This window comes from Podarcis erhardii (genome assembly GCF_964252035.2).
Source record: "Podarcis erhardii genome assembly, chromosome: 4".
In the NCBI taxonomy this organism is placed as follows: Eukaryota; Metazoa; Chordata; class Lepidosauria; order Squamata; family Lacertidae; genus Podarcis; species Podarcis erhardii.
Window position 1 is genome coordinate 16,821,418 of NC_138508.1, and position 14,474 is coordinate 16,835,891.

The window sequence follows — 14,474 nt, forward strand, 5'->3', positions numbered from 1 at the left end:
CGGCTTCTCACGCAGCACAGACTTTCCAAGGAAACACACACTCAGAAAGTTGGATCTTCAAGCGGTGCAAGATGGCTTTTTTATTATTATTAAGATGTTAACCAGCAAGGTGGGCTGGAACAGGCACAATGCTATGCACATATAGTTATGGTTCATTTAAGGCCTCAAGAACAAACAAACAGGATGATAATTTATTCTGGATCTTGAGGCACATTTGCAGAAGCGGTTTTTCTTATCTCTTCCACCTATTCTACTAATGGTGGGGTTCCCCCCTCCTTTTAGTCCTTGTGAGGGATGGGGATGAAATCAATTAAAGGTGTTCTGAAATCAATTAAAGGTGTTCTGAAACAAGCAACACACTTCAAAATTTGCACTTCTCCAAAATTTTGCAGTGCAGTTTTGTAGTCAAGTTGTTGTGAAGAAAGATGCATATACTAGGTTGCATACATGCATGCAAATAACTTACAAAACTCCCCAGAAGATTGGCCATTTTCCTCTATGGAATGGAAGAGCACTTCCCCTGGGAGAACAAGTTCAGAGTTTAGGGGTACTCCTGGATCCATTTTTGTCAATAGAGGCTCAGGTGGCTTCAGTGGTTAGGAGTGCCTTTCAGCAGCTATGGGTGGTACACCAACTATGCCTGTTCTAGGACATGGATAATCTGGGACCAGACTGAGTTTATGGAGTCTTAGAGCTGATGTTACTGGCAAAGACCCACAGCCTGGAGAAAAGCAAGGCAGAACTTATTGGGAAGAACTTGCTATTAAAGTCTTACCTTGGTTGACGAACGCCTTGCGAGTTGAATTTTGGCTCCTGAACGCTGCAAACCCGGAAGTTTTCCAGTTTGCAAACGTTCTTTGGAACCTGAAAGTCTGGCAGGGCTTTCACAGCTTCCGATTGGCTGCTTCACACCTTGGTTTCCAAATGTTTTGGAAGTCAAACAGACTTCTGGAATGGATTCCATTTGGCTTCCAAGGTACGACTGTACACTGAACCCTTAGGGTCTGTTTGGCCTGGGGAAAGGACTGAAAGATTAGGGCAGTGTATCTATGTTGTTGTTTAGTCGTTTAGTCATGTCTGACTCTTCGTGACCCCATGGACCAGAGCATGCCAGGCACTCCTGTTTTCCACTGCTGTTTTCCACTGTTTGCTCAGACTTGTGCTGGTAGCTTCGAGAACACTGTCCAACCATCTCGTCCTCTGTCGTCCCCTTCTCCTTGTGCCCTCCATCTTTCCCAGCATCAGGGTCTTTTCCAGGGAGTCTTCTCTTCTCATGAGGTGGCCAAAGTATTGGAGCCTCAGCTTCAGGATCTGTCCTTCCAGTGAGCACTCAGGGCTGATTTCCTTCAGAATGGATAGGTTTGATCTTCTTGCAGTCCATGGGACTCTCAAGAGTCCCATGGATCACTGCCTTGCCGTGGCGAAGGGGCTTGAATAACTCAGAGAAGCTATGAACTATGCCAAGCAGGGCACCCAAGATGAACAGGTCATAGTGGAGAGTTTTGACCAAACGTGATCCACCTGCAGCAGGAACCAGCAAGCCACTCCAGTATCCCTGCCAAGAAAACTCCATGGACAAAGACAACTGTATCTATACCAAAGGATTAAATGCAATGAAATTCCTGTACATTAGAGTACCTTGTCTTTCATTGAGGCTCCCATTTCATAGGGTCTCCAAGACGCCACTCACCCCAGGACAGGCTCCCAGGTGGGCTATAAATATACTGAATGAATAAATAAAATGGCTTCTGTAATCCAAATCATAGAATCATAGAAATCTAGAAGGGACTGTGAGCGTCATCAAGTCCAACTCCCTGCAATGCAGGAATCTCAGCTAAAGCATCCATGACAGATGGCCATCCAACCTCTGCTTAAAAGCCTCCTGCTCGCTGGATCATCACCTTGTCGTGGTGAGTGGGCTTGCATTTTCCTATGACCCTTGTGAGTGAAGCCGTCGGGAATCTCGTACTCCCAGCAGAGTCACCCAAGGCAGTAAGGTCAAAGGGAAGGAGCTAGACAAAGAATGATCCAAGAAGTCCTCAACAGCAGAACAGGCGGATGATAACAAGCGGAATGTTACAACGGCTGTGAAGGCAGATGAAGGCTGCAGCAGATAGGAATCTACCTGTTTGTTGTGACTACTTCATGCCACCAGAACAGAGCAGGATGCAAGGGAGAAACATGCTAAGAGGAAGGCACGCTTGGCAAATCCACACCGTGATCAACTCCCACCCGGAAACCAATGTCCCCACTGTGGAAGGATGTGTGGATCCAGAATTGGCCTCCACAGTCACTTACAGACTCATTGTTAAAACCGTGTTTATGGAAGACAATCTTACTCGGCTACGAGTGATTGCCAAAGAAGAAGAAGCTTAAAAGCCTGCAAGGAAGGAGAGTCCACAACCTCCCAAGGGAGACCGCTTCACTGTCAAACAACCCTTGCTGTTAGAAAGTTCTTCCTGATGTTTAGTCAGAATCTCCTTTCTTGTACTTTTAATCAATTGGTTTGAGTCCTAGCCTCCAGAGGAGGAGAAAACAAGATTTCTTCATCTTCTGTGTAACAGCCCTTGAGATTTTTGAAGATGGCTATCATATCAAACATATGGCTTCCTGATTCTATGATCTCTTGGCCAAGGTATATCTGTAAAATTTGTGACCTACAAAATAGTCCACTGGCTGTTTGTTGTGCCCTGCTAGGTGCTTGGGCGCCAACCTATTGTTGAAGCCCCAAAAAGCAAAAAATAGGAAGCTAGTATTTCAAGTCCCCAGGAAGATGTAAAAAAGGGATGGAATTCAGTTCATTTCATATTTGCAACATGAACCAAATCCACTCATGAAACAATGCATGAACCAAATGCCACTGTCATTCAAAATTTGTATTTCTCTGAAATTCGTGATGAGGTTCCCCAATGGAAAAAAGATGTGGGGAAATGTGTATATTTGGAGAACGTGTGGATGAAATCCCTGTCAAAGTAAAAAGAACACTGTGAACATGTGTATATATAGGAAGAAAATGTGTACTAAAATGCTGGCGATTTTTTGCAAAGATTTTTTTTTTTAAGAAAAAGAGTTGTACACTGGTGCAGTAATGTAGCAATCTCCATTTAAGACTGGGAACAGAAGAAATGAAAATTGACCAATTCATCTATCCTTAGTGAGATGCCATACATGTGTGTTGAATTGTGTTCACTGTGAAATCATTCCATGTTTGCCTCAAATCTTGGTTTGGGTGCCAATCTACTAGTTTATTTGTTTCAACTAGAATCGGCCATTCTTCATCCCTTTTCCTTCTTCCTCTGTTGCACACGCACAAAATGAATATTCCAGTGCAAACACATGTTATATATTTGAGGGCCGGAAGAAAGGAACCCTATTTGGAGAGAAAATTAGAATGTAAATGGAGGTGACAGGGTCCCTTTCTCTTACTGCAGGAGTTGGGGAAACTTCAGGCAATAATTACCGCCATCTCCTCATTCCACTTGCAGTGTTTCATGTTAAATTCTATGTTGTTCCTTGCAAAGTTTCTTTTTGCCCTAAAGAAATACACGATCCTTGTCGTCGTCCCCCCGCCCCATATGAGAATTACTTTTTATTTTAAACACTAGAAACCTTCATTATCGCACAAGGCTTTTAAAAACTGGGAGTACAGTTTTTAGCCATTGAGCTGGGGAAATAACATGCTAATCCTAATTTCCAATTTGATTCAGCAAGCGCCGGAGACTATGCCCTAGATTTCGGTGAGATGACAAACTACCATCTGGGTTGCACCGCTTCAAAGTGGAAGAATGTTTCACATGGAGGAATGCTCTCCTCTGGGTAAGAAATGACAACTGCATAAACAAAACTGCCCATATGCTACCAGTCCAGATTCAAGGCTCTTATGTTGATATACAAGGCAAAGTAAGGTAAAGGTAAAGGACCCATGGACAGTTAAGTCCAGTCAAAGGTGACTATGGGATTGTGGCGCTCATCTCGCTTTCAGGCCATGGGAGCCGGCGTTTGTCGGCAGACAGCTTTCCGAGTCATGTGGCCAGCATGACTAAACAGCTTCTGGTGCAATGGGACACCGTGACGGAAACCAGATCACACGGAAATGCCTTTTACCTTCCCGCCTCAGTGGTACCTATTTATCTACTTGCACTGGCATGCTTTCAAACTGCTAGGTTGGCAGGAGCAGGGACAGAGCAACGGGAGCTCACTCTGTCACAGGGATTCGAACCACTGACCTTCTGATCGGCAAGCCCAAGAGGCTCAGTGGTTTAGCCCAAGAGCGCCACCCACATCCCTAGGATGATATACAGAGCCTTGGGTCACTAACAACCACCATCAAGATGAAGGTCTACCAGGCTTGCATGTTGAGCATGCTGCTTTATGGAAGTGAGTCATGGGTAACTAACAACCATCAGGTGTGAAGCCTCAATACCTTCCACGTGCACTGCATCAGGAAGATTTTGGGTATCATATGGCAGCACAGAGTCTCAAACAAAGATGTATTGCATGGCAAGGTCCCAAACCCTCCTAGGAAGTGGAATAAAGACACATGAAACAGCATTTTAGGTTAATGGGCAAAAAAGGTCACAGCTTCATTAGTTATAGAATGTGAGCGGCATTGGCTTAGGCATTGGCAACCATATGACTATATCTGACTCCTGCCTGTCCACAGGGAGTCTTGGAAGGGTTAACCACCAGTAGGGGGAGCCCTGCTGATGCACATCAACTAGGAACTCCCCCAGGGTCACTGCTAGGGGTTGTGCCATGGCCCTCGGATTCCTTTAACAGAATACCCTTGAATTAGGAGGGGTGGGTGATGGCCACTACCTCCCCTCACCTCCAACCAAATACTCCAATGCCAAACCGCCAAACCTTACAAAGTTGTGACGATTTGCTACAAGGTAGGTGAAAAACCAAAAGCCAGTGCCAATTAGCCAAGTGGAATACATCTCCCAAGCCCACATTCCCAGAATGTCCACACTCCTGTCTCAGCAACATCTATGCTGGCTTTGCCATATCCACAGAATGGAAGATGGCGGGACCCCCAGGGATGTGCTCTATAGGGAGATGGCTTTAGGCATCAGGCCCATTGGCAGACCAACTCTGTGTCACAAAGATTTCTACAAATGTGAGATATAGGCTGGCAACATCAACCCTGTTTGTGGGAATCCCATAGTGCCTGGAGACCATCAGGCCTTGTATCCATAGAAGTGACCAGAAGGCAAATGACCACTGGGAGGAGTACAGAGAGAAGAAATGCCATGTTGCCTCTGCAGCAGCACAACTGGACGCCTTCATCTGCCCCAGCTGCAACAAAACATGTGTCTCCCATATCAGTGTCTACAACCACAACAGACCTTGCAACTCTCCAACACTTTGACTTCACCCCCAAAGGCATGTACTCCTTCACTGTCTCCTGAGACAGACGGTTGCCAAGAACAATGGGTCTACAATACTATAAGGACCACCTTAGCCCTTAAATCCCAGCAGAATCACTGAGATAATCCAGAGGATGACTCTTAGTTGACCCCTGTGTTACAGAGTCCTGACTCAAGCAGAAGTCAAGCATTTAGAACTACCAGTCCTACGCTGTGGACCACTCTTCCAGCAGAGACAGGAATCCTCACATTTGACTTTCAGGGGTCTCTAGTCAACAAACCTGGGCAGTTTTTAATACAGTAATCGTTCTGTGCTCCTTTGAAAGGTTTTTATTTATGTTACTGTTCACTGTCCTGATGCTTTGTGAGAGGGCAGTATAAAAAGGTAAAGGGACCCCTGACCATTAGATCCAGTCGCGGATGACTCTGGGGTTGCGGCACTCATCTCGCTTTATTGGCCAAGGGAGCCAGCGTACAGCTTCCGGGTCATGTGGCCATCATGACTAAGCCACTTCTGGCGAACCAGAGCAGCGCACAGAAACGCCGTTTACCTTCCCGCTGGAGCGGTACCTATTTATCTACTTGCACTTTGACATGCTTTTGAACTGCTAGGTTGGCAGGAGTTGGGACCGAGCACCGGGAGCTCATCCCGTTGCGGGGATTCGAACCACCGACTTTCTGATCGGCAAGTTCTAGGCTCTGTGGTTTAATCCACAGTGCCACCCGCGTCCCTGAGAGGGCCATATATAAATATATAAAACAAATGAACTTTAGGGTTGCCATGCATCCGCTTTTTCCAGGACATGTCCTCTTTCTCAGGGGTAAAATTTCTCTCCGGGTGGATTTTTGAAATTTTCCAAAATGTCTCTGGCTATACTGTCTGGATGAGACATAGGCATTACTGGCGGCTGAAGACTTGCTTTCCTCTTCTCTTCTCTCGCCCCTCTCAGCAATATATCCCAGCTTCTATAGCCTACACATAGTAAGGGTATTTAAAATGAGAGTCGTCACAGCGTCCTCTCTTTTGCTCTTCAAAATATGGCAACCCTAACTAAATGAAATGAAATAAGATGATGAAGAAGAAGACCTGAAGTGCTAGCTTTCCATCTGCAAGGAACTCCTTAAGCAGCAGCAACTGGGGCCTCAACCCCTTGCAGAAAGTTGGTTTTGTTTTCTGCTTTAAGAGCACGATGAAGCCATGAACCATAACATTTCACTCCCGGTTTGTCCGCCGCCCCCACCAACACTGCCCCCCGCTCTGGGACTAGACATGCCAAATACGTTAATATATGGCCTGGATAAACTGTAGAACAAGGAATGTGAGATTCAAAGTGCATAAAAAGCTGTGCGTCTGACTTATTCAAAACACCTGTCTATGCACTTAAACGAATAAAGGCCAAGAAAGAAGGAGCAGGAGGAACATAAAAAGAGCGGCTTCCCATTACATCACCACCTGATGTTTTACTTTCTAGGTAAGAGGATATTACAATTCACTTAATAAAACATCTGTAGTATCAAATTAAAGTAGCAAAAAGGCAGTCAGCTGTTGGGAATGCGCCTTCGCCTTCTCCCTCTCTCTCCCTTTTTTTCCGGATCAGAAGAAAAGAAAACCACCTCGCTCGGCGTTTCTCTCACAGCCTATGAGTCGGCGCAAAGTCCCAGCGGACAAGCATCTTCCTCTTTGTAATGCGTGTTGTTGACTTAAGCCAGGCAAAGAGTTATGGCTACAACTCCCTTTTCCTCTCCCCCACCACTCCACTTTTCGAACGAGAGGAAATTTTAAGCCAACTCTGCCTCCTTGGCAGTTGTTGCTGGGCTCATTTCTGACAAGAAAAAAGAACGACCAGATTAGGTTTAACCGTCCCCATAGGTCATCTGTAACCAGTGGCATGGCAACCTTTGCTGGCTCCCAGGGCATACATGCAGTGGTGTAGCGTGGGTTGTCAGCACCCGGGGCAAGGCAAGTAATTTGCGCCCCCTAACCCGTGGATTTGCGCCCCCTAACCCGTGGATTTGCACCCCCTAACCCTAACCCTCAGATGTTGCACCTGGTGTGGCCGCCCCCCCTGCACCCCCATGCTACGCCACTGCATACATGCACATGCGGGTGAGCCAAGCCAGACAACGGTTGGGGCATGATGGGTGAACAAAACCAGCCAGACCAGAACAGACCTAGCTGTCGACACCACAAGGCAGGCATGGGGCATGGAGAGTTCAAGGGCTGTGTTGTGCCCCCTGTCCACCTGCCCCCGCAGAGAGGAGCACAGCTGGCTGGTGTGGCCCTTGGCCAGTACTTTCCCCCATCAATGCCGAGGGGAGTGTTCAGTGAGGCGACCAGGGTGCAGCTACAAGGCCAAGCTGGGCTCTGGGGCCCTGGCAGCAGGCAGGGCGGATGAAGATCGCTCCGTGGGGACTTCTGGTTTGCGTCCCCTCAAAATCATGTGCCTGGGGCTATGGCTCCCCTGGCCCTCTCCATGCTCGGCCCCTGTCTATAACCTCAAACCTATACAGTGGTACCTTGGTTCTCAAACGCTTTGGTCCTCAAACAACTTGGAACCCAAACACTGCAAACCCAGAAGTTAGGGTTCCAGTTTGCGGATTTTTTTGGAAGCCGAACGTGCTCCATTTTGTGTGTTACACTTCCAATTTGAGTGTTACACTGAGGTCTGTCTGTTTTTGCTATTTCTGTTGTGTTTTTGTGGCTCTTTTTTGTTTTGTTTTTGTGACTGTGTGGAACCCAGTTTAGCTACTGATTGATTGATTGATTGATTGATTGATTGTGAGACTGCAGTACATTGTTTATTGCTTTCATTTTATGGATCATTGGTCTTGTTAGATAGTAAAATTCATGTTAAATTACTGTTTTAGGGTTTTTTAAAAAAAGGTTGGAATGGATTAATCCACTTTGCATTACTTTCTATGGGAAAGCACATCTTGGTTTTGGAACGCTTTGGTTTTGGAACGGACTTCCAGAACGGATTAAGTTTGGGAACCAAGGTACCACTGTAGCTTGTGCCAAGTCAAATCATTGGTCCTTCTAGCTCAGTATGGTCTGCACTGGCCATCAGCAGCTCCCTGGTCTTCCCTGGTCCAGCCTGGAGATGCCACAGACTGGACTTTGGATGGATGTTCTACCACTGAGCTAATTGCACCACTTGTAACCAACCTAGCCAAGCATAGCCTACCAATTTATGTTTTGAGGGCCCAGGGATGGAGGGTGCGTTCTTGGTCAACGTCCTTGAGGGGAGGGATTCAGCCCTTTGGCAGACACAATAACAGCCCGGTGAGTTACATGTATCTTCGAGAACCAGGGTGCTTGCAAATGACCTGTTTATATTAAGCATTCCTTCTGATTTGTTTGTAGGGTGATGTTGGCTTTTTCATGAGTATTTGTCTGCAGGGAGGTTAGAGGACTTTGCATCAAAGCAAGTGTTATCCTGCACTTCCCAGTACATTTTCCCCATTGCTTTCCTTATCACAAAGAACTCAGATCCTTTGGGGAAGTGGGTTTGTTGCACAAGAGCACCCCATCAGCTATAATTGCACATTTCAGTGCTACTTTCTCCTCATACACATTTTTTGCAAAGCAACTTTATGCAACAGAATGCGTTTCTGTATATCATTTCCATTAATACTATCATGCACGCTTGGTATATGAACTTTCACACGCATTTGTTGGCCAGAGAACCTGTCTCATGAATTTCGATGGATGGCTGTGTTTCAGTTCTCATATTGTTTCAGGAAATGTGAATTTGGTAGGTTAGCCTTTATGTGAACCAGCATTGAATTTCTCCCCATCCCCGTTTCCAGATTTGGCATCAGCCGCCACCACATTCACCCACAGAGAGAAGCTCTTGCACCTCGTTCAGAGTGGAAAGGAGGGAGGGTGTCTAATCCGAGAATCCAGTCAAATGAATGCCTGTTTGCAGGGACAGAGCCAGTGCAAACAGGAACTAAGCAGGAAGAGCAAATAGTGTTGTGGATTTTTGAGGGACACTTTTTTTCAGGGGCTGAAATGAAGTGCTGGCGGGCACACTGACATTTGTGGAAGTTCCCACCTCAAATGCTCTAAAATTCCCCATTTGGGGGGCCGTAAGAGCATACAGGGCACCTCTGAATTTTAATTCAGGAAGCAGCTCGGCTCTCAGAAGTTTGGGAAGCCTTGGCCCAAAGTCCTGCAGCAACTGTCATTTATAAATCAACTTCCAAGGCGGCCTTCGGAGAAATCAGTACCGCACTCCAATTTAAGAGAAACAACTCGATGGCTTGACAGCCAGTGCACCGCTTGAGTGTGAACAAGACACATTCATTTGCTGACATGTTTTGGCAACTCGTCACAACTGACAACTGCGTGCGGTGGGGGGAGGGATTGTAAACACTACATGTGTCTGGGTCAAGGATAGCCAACTGGCAGTCTCTGGGCCAGATGCACCCCCTTCTCTGCCTGAAACTTTCTCTGGTTCCCGGTGACCCTAATGCACACACACTCAAAAGTTTCCATCAGAAAGAAAGAGGAAGTCACTCTTTGCTATGGCAGCCTTTCCCTGGAAAACCAGAGAGAGAAAACTCTGCAGAGTGTCACCAGATGAAAAGCAAGCAGGAGAAGGACAGAGGTCTTCCTTTCTCCCCACTGTTTCCTGGGCACAGCTATTTAAAGAGCCATTCTGAGTTAAGTGTTAAGTAAATGGGAAGGTTGTGTGGGTGCTTGTGGATGAGGAATGTTGTTGTTTAGTTGTGTCCGACTCTTCGTGACCCCATGGACCAGAGCACGCCAGGCACTTCTGTCTTCCACTGCCTCCCACAGTTTGGTCAGACTCATGTTTGTAGCTTCGAGAACACTGTCCAACCATCTCATCCTCTGTCGTCCCCTTCTCCTTGTGCCCTCCATCTTTCCCAACATCAGGGTCTTTTCCAGGGAGTCTTCTCTTCTCATAATTTGGCCAAAGTATTGGAGCCTCAGCTTCACAATCTGTCCTTCCAGTGAGCACTCAGGGCTGATTTCCTTCAGAATGGATAGGTTTGATCTTCTTGCAGTCCATGGGACTCTCAATAGTCTCCTCCAGCACCATAATTCAAAAGCATCGATTCATCGGCAATCAGCCTTCTTTATGGTCCAGCTCTCACTTCCATACATCACTACTGGGAAAACCATAGCTTGAACTATATGGACCTTTGTTGGCAAGGTGATGTCTCTGCTTTTTAAGATGCTGTCTAGGTTTGTCATTGCTTTTCTCCCAAGAAGCAGGCGTCTTTTAATTTCGTGGCTGCTGTCACCATCTGCAGTGATCATGGAGCCCAAAAAAGTAAAATCTCTCAATGCCTCCATTTCTTCCCCTTTTGTTTGCCAGGAGGTGATGGGACCAGTGGCCATGATCTTCATTTTTTTGATGTTGAGCTTCAGATGAGGAATAGTAGGTAGCCATTTGACTACCAAGGTACCACTATAACTAAATTTCAATTCCCACATTAGTCCAGGATGTACCCAGCGAGTCAATCCATGCCAGAATTATCAAAGATTGAAGCCCTTGACAATCCTTAGTGCTCCCCTGAGCTCCAGGAGTTCTCTGTCCTCATAATCATGTTATTTTACCGGCCTCGTGAATTTTGCTGTAATGAACCAACCTAGCTACCTGCCTCTGACCTTTTCGCTGAATTATTTCTACCCTGCACCAGCCTGCTTTTGTTTTTAATCATTGCATGGTGTTTTCTTTCTTTCTTTCCTTTTTGCTTCTCTCAGCTGTAAATCACCCAAGTGTTTATAATAATTATATTCAATGTGCAAGGCTGTGTGTGTGTGTGTGTGTGTGTGTGTGTGTGTACATTTCCAATCATGCCATAATTCCCCCGTGGAGAAAGAGCTGCTAACAAGCCGTGCTCCTCTGGCATAAGAAAGCAGTCAGGAAGCTTCTCCTAATCACCCAGCACTGCCTCATCTCTTCCGCACTGATGTGCAGGGATATGGTTATGCGCTGGCTTCCTTTCCCAGGAGGCTGGCATGTCATCTCAATCCAGCGGCTTTGACTAAGAGGAACTGTCCTGACAAATCAACTGCATCTGCTTCTGAAAGAAGCCTGTGCGTGTGTTTTAACCATACACTCACATGCCTTGATGTACTTCAGCTGTAAGAATGGTGTTGCAAGAGCTGATCTGTCTTCCTGGCCATGATGTTGCACCCACGTCCCCTGGTCCTGAATATACAATGAAGACCTTGTGCTTGAGCTTGCTTTCCCCTCCTCCCTCCTCTTCCATTTTCCTCATGCCTCCTCTTCCTTTTTCCTCACCTCTGGTTAGCTTGCGAGCCTGTGTTTTCTTGCTATAGTAAGCCGCTGAGAGATCCTTTTTTGGCTAAAGGGTGGGGTATAAATGCTGCAAATAACCAAACAAATAAATAAATAATATCTTGATAGCTGATGGTGTTTCCCTTCATGTCCACTTCACTTGAAAAAGTGAACATTCCAGATTTTTCCACATCTGTTTCTTTCTTGCCTGTCATTAAGCATAGGACATCCATTGACTGATGCAGAGAGACCATGGGTAGGCAGACTAAGGCCTGAGGTCCTTATCCAGACCGATTGCCTTCTCAATCCAGCCCACGGATGGTCCGCGAATCAGCGTGTTTTTACATGAGTAGAATGTGTCCTTTTATTTAAAATGCATCTCTGGGTTATTTGTGGGGCATAGGAATTTGGTTATTTATTTATTTTCAAAATACAGTCCAGCCCACCACATGGTCTGAGGGACAGTGGACCGGACCCCTGCTGAAAAAGCTTGCTGACCCCTGAGAGAGACCATCAGACATGGCTTTAGCCCAGGTCAGATTATTTGTCCAACTAGTCCACTTGGACTGTCAGGGGTTCTCCAAAGCGATCTCAGGCAAATCGTGAGGAAGTTGCCTTATACTGAGTCAGACCACTGATCGAACTACCTCAGAATTGTCCAAAGTGACTGGCAGCAGTTTTCCAGGGCGTCTTCCCTGGGGATGTCAAGGGTTGAACTTGCAAGTCAGAAGCTCTACCACTGAGTTGTCATTATTAATAGTAGTAGTAGTATTAATTACCCACATTCCTGCTTCCCAATTATCTCTATGGAGGAATAGTGCATGAACATGGCCATAGACTTCCTTCTGTATTGTGTCTGAGGCCTCTAAGATCAGAGCTGGGGAAACTGTGGCCCTCCAGATGCTGTTGACTCCAACTCCCATCAGTCCTAGATTGCACAACTAATTGTCAGGAATGATGGGAGTTGGAGTCCAACAACGTCTGAAGTGAGCGCATGTTCCCCACCCCGTTCATAGGCAGGTCTTCCCATCATCTCCTCTGACATTTTCATGGCCTTCTCTGCTGCAGAGCACAATTGGCTTCATGCTCTCAATATCCTTCTGACCTCTACGCAAGTTCTTCCATGCCCTCGGTCGACCATCGTTGTTAGTGACTTCCCTCTGAACTCCTTTCCGCTTCTCCTAGGAAATGTTGCCAGTCAAAGCACATCCTCTCCAAGTCATAAAGAGTTTAAGGGGACATTGCAATGTCAAAAGATGTTTTAAAATGCAGGCGTTTCATTGTGACATCTCTCCTCCAAGGGCAGCCATTGCTTTGGCGTTAGAACAACTCAGCTAGACTGCTGGAGAGGCAAAGTAACACGGCAGAGACTGGTGGTCCCGGTGGAATTGGTTGAACCTGGAGAATGAGACTTGCACAGCTGGAATAAAATGGAGGTCATTGGAAGAGTAAGATGTGGGAAATGGACCAAAGCCAATAATCAGAGCATTAAGGACGAACAGTTCAATCTAATTCCATCTTGCTTCATTCTTGCTGGTGCTCTGTCATAGAGTTCCGTTCCTCTCATTTTGTGTGGATTTTTGGAAAGAGTGCATGAAAAATATACTTTAAATTGTAGGAACATGAGAAAATAAGAAGATCTTGCAGGATCAAGCCATTGGCCCATCTAGTCTATCATCCTGTTCTCAAAGTGGCCAACCAGATGCCTGTGGGAATAGCGCTCAGGACCTAAGCACAAAAGCACTCTTACCTCCCGTGGTTTCAAGCAACTGTATATCTGCTGGAAATCAAACTCGGCCAAGAATATAAGGAAGATGGAGAGAGCTTGTTTTCTCCTGTTCTGGAGGGTAGGACTCACACCAATGGATTCAAGTTACAAGAACAGAGATTCTGACTAAACAACCGGAAGAACTTTCTGATGGTAAGAGCTGTTTGACAGTAGAATGGTGTCCCTCGGGAGGTTGTGCACTCTCCGTCTTTGGAGGTTTCTAAGAAGAGGTTGGATGGCCACCTGTCATGGATGCTTTAGCTGAGATTCCTTCATTGCAGGGCATTGGACTAGATGACCCTTGGGGTCCCTTCCAACTCCACAATTCTTTGATTCTACAAACTGGTATTCGAAAGCATTTCTGCCCACAACTGTGGAGGGGCACCATAGCTTCCATCATGGCTATTAGCCATCAATAACCCTTTCCTCCATGAATTTGTCCAACCCTCTTTTAATGCCATTCAAGCCGATGGCCATCACTGAATCCTGTGGAAATGAATTCTACAGTTCATCTATTCACTGTGTGAAGGAGTGCTTCCTTTCGTCTGTTCCGAATCTTCCAATACTCAGCTTCATTGAATGTTGATGAGCTCTAGTGTTCTGAGAGATGGAGAAAAGCTTTCCTTTATCCACTCTGTCTCCTTGCCATGTATCTTATAAACCTCTATCATGTCGCCTCTTGTATGTGTGCATTATTATATGCATGTTAGTACACATTTTCCCCAAAATACCCATTTTTTCCAATGCACTTTTCTGTAAATGACATATTTTGTGTATGATTTAACCATTAAAAAGCATATTTTGGTGTGCACTTCTTGCACACTGAAATCTGAAGAAGTGTGGAATTGGGATGGCAGTTGCATTCCATTCCACAAGTTAGTTGGGGACCAGTAAACTGGGTCAGCCCATTGCAAAAAAACAACCAGCTCATTCCTCCTCCCAGTGCCACTATCCCTGGTCCCCTCACTTTGCAGAATGAGGGGGAAACAAAATGAATCCGCTGGTTTTGGCAACCTTCAATGCAAACCTGCCAATTAAAGAGAAACAATCACTATGGAT